Below are 3,454 nucleotides of genomic sequence, written 5' to 3'. Positions count from 1 at the left end.
TTGGTTTGGAGCTCTACTTGATCATGGTTTTATTCTTAACTCGCTCATGTTTTGAAACTAGTTCCTCTTGGTATTAAGTTCTCACGGTTTTGAAGCTATACATCCTCATGGGTTGAAGCTCTACTTGTTGATGGTTTCAAGCTCTATTTGCTCATTGTTTGAAGCTCTACTTGCCCATGTTTTGAAACTCTAGTTCCTCTTGGTATTAAGTTCTCACGGTTTGAAGCTATACATCCTCATGGGTTGAAGCTCTACTTGTTGATGGTTTCAAGCTCTATTTGCTCATTGTTTGAAGCTCTACTTGCCCATGTTTTGAAACTCTAGTTCCTCTTGGTATTAAGTTCTCACGGTTTGAAGCTATACATCCTCATGGGTTGAAGCTCTACTTGTTGATGGTTTCAAGCTCTATTTGCTCATTGTTTGAAGCTCTACTTGCCCATGTTTTGAAACTCTAGTTCCTCTTGGTATTAAGTTCTCACGGTTTGAAGCTATACATCCTCATGGGTTGAAGCTCTACTTGTTCATGGTTTCAAGCTCTACATGCTCATGATTTTAAGCTCTACATGCTCATGGTTTGAAGCTGTATTTTCTCTTGGTTTGAAGTTCTTATCTCATCACGGTTGCCAGCGTTGTGTGTTGGATAAATTCAGGGGAATTAAACAAAAATCTCTAATGAATTCAGATCCCCCCCCCTTACTGCTTGAGCATTCTCTTGCAAGCCTTTATTGCAACAGTGACCCATCGACTCTTTCGTCATGGAATTTATCTGATGCAGCATGTGATCGCATTCCATTGTCGGAATTCCTATCATGAATAGTTACTCTCTCTCTCTCTCTCTCTCTCTCTCTCTCTCTCTCTCTCTCTCTCTCATCAAGGAGAATCGGCAACAAATAACCCAATATAAATGCCAGGGGTAGTTATCTCTCTCTCTCTCTCTCTCTCTCTCTCTCTCTCTCTCTCTTTCAAACTTCATCAAGGTGAATCGGCAACAAATAACCCAATATAAATGCTAGGGGTAGTTCTCTCTCTCTCTCTCTCTCTCTCTCTCTCTCTCTCTCTCTCTCTCTCTCTCTCTCTCTCTCTCTCTCTCTCTCACACACACATTTGTTTAATTGTTGTATTGTCGTATTTGTTATACTTCTGTGATTTTATATGCATTTTACCGGTATTCATTTTCGTTTGTTCATTACATAACTTTGAATTTTGCTAAGAAAGTAAATCATCCTACAATTAGTCCTGGCATATATATTGTAATTATGATGACGAAGGAAGGTAATTAGAGCAACGAGAAAAGTTTATTTGGTTGCATTTTCAGTCTGGTCGCAATTATTATTATTATTATTATTATTATTATTATTATTATTATTACTTGCTAAGCTACAACCCCAGTTAGAAAAGCAGGATACTATAAGCCCGGGGGGCTCCAACTGGAAAAATAGCCCAGTGAGGAAAGGAAACAAGGAAAAATAAAATATTTTAAGAACAGCAACAACATTAAAATAAATATCTCATATATAAACTGTAAAAACTTTAACAAAACCCGAGGAAGTGAAATAAGAGAGAATCGTGTCCTGAGTTTACCCTCAAGCAAGAGAACTCTAACCCAAGACAGTGGAATACCATGGTACAGAGGCTATGGCACTACCCAAGACTAAAAACCAATGATTTGAGTGTCCTCCTAGAAGAGCTGCTCACCATAGCTAAAGAGTCTCTTCTACCCTTGCCAAGAGGAGAGTGGCCACTGAACAATTACAGTGCATTAACCCCCTGGATGAAGAAGAATTGTTTGGTAATCTCAGTGTTGTCAGTTGTATGAGGACAGAGGAAAATATGTTGGATACGATTGGGTAAGAAGAGGACCATTTTTCTGGGGTGTTGCTTCTTCCTTTCGTTATTATTATTATTATTATTATTATTATTATTATTATTAGCTAAGCTTCAACCCTAGTTGGAAAATCAGGATGCTATAAGCCCATGGGCTCCAACAGGGAAAATAACCCAGTGAGGAAAGGAAAAAAGGAAAAACTACAAGAGAAGTTTAAGAACAATAACAACAATGAAATAAATATTTCATATACAGTATAAGTTATAAAAAGAGGAAGATGCTATGAAAGCTGATCTAATTTTTCTCTGAAGGTTGTAAGGATGTCGTTTCTATTAACTTTATGATAGAATAATTTTCGTATACTACCATTCAACTATATACGGTATATCTAATTTATATTCATGTTTTTCTTGCGACAAAGGGTCTTCTAATAAAAATCAGATCCAAATTTGTGTTATTTATTTCTATAAGCGGGAATAAGGTTAAGCATTATCGTTACTATTATTGTTATAATTACTACTACTACTACTACTACTACTACTACTACTACTACTACTACTATTACTATTGCATTCAACAAAATCGAAGAATTTGGGAAGAGTATGTATTCACCCATGTCCTCTGTTTCTTAGTATATTTATTTGTTCGTGAGCAACTTTACACAAAATCTACTGTACTGATTTTAACCAATCTTAGCAGTCATGTTATGTATCTAGTTATTATTTATTTTTATTATTATTTATTATTATTATTATTGTTTACTATTTATTATTTATTTATTATTTATTATTATTAGTAGTATTATATATTATTAGTAGTATTAGTATTAGTAGTATTAGGAGTAGAATGAGGAGGAAGACACCTATTTTGATAAGTTTCACAAAAGAATTCCTATTATTGATATTGCTATCTATTATTTTTTTTTGTTGATGTTATTTTTTCGTAGACTCCTGTGGAGGTAGATAACCGAGAGATAAATCAGAAAGTTTTGTCTCTCCAAAACTTCTAGTGTTCAGGTGCGGGCAGTGTGTTTGGCTTGTAAAAATGTGGATTTCTTAAAATGGTCCTTTTTTTATGGCCTCGCGTGGGTGAGGTAGTTTCCCCACTGAGGAATTTGTCTCCCACTGTGACCTCCCACTGTCTCCTCCCTCACCTCACCATTTTCCCCTTACATATGGTTTATTCTTTTTTATCGTTGTCCCCTTTTCTCTCTTACCGACTATGCTGCAGTTCAACACAATTAGGTATTGTGTGGTTTGAATAAATTCACTGAAGAGTCAAGTGCCATGTGGCATATGATACGCATTACGTATAAATAAGTCAGTCCTTTACTTTACATGTGTTACATCTTTTAGATTAATTCTTACCATGGGGTCTTGCTTCAAGAAATATGTGACATAATAGTATACGATCTGACTGTTTAGTTTTAAAAATACGGAAACATCTATCTATATAACAAGAAGCGTTCGTATGTCTGTAACTCGCATATTTTCATGTTTGTTCGATCGACCTAAGCTTTCGGATATGGGTTTCGCATGGCACGATGGTTTTTCATATTTTATTTTGAAGATTTTGGGAAGGATTTTCCAAAATCTTTATTTTGAAGTTTTTCGATCGATCTACTCTTGC

This window comes from Palaemon carinicauda, chromosome 39 (genome assembly GCF_036898095.1).
Source record: "Palaemon carinicauda isolate YSFRI2023 chromosome 39, ASM3689809v2, whole genome shotgun sequence".
In the NCBI taxonomy this organism is placed as follows: Eukaryota; Metazoa; Arthropoda; class Malacostraca; order Decapoda; family Palaemonidae; genus Palaemon; species Palaemon carinicauda.
Note: the sequence above shows the minus strand (reverse complement) of the source record.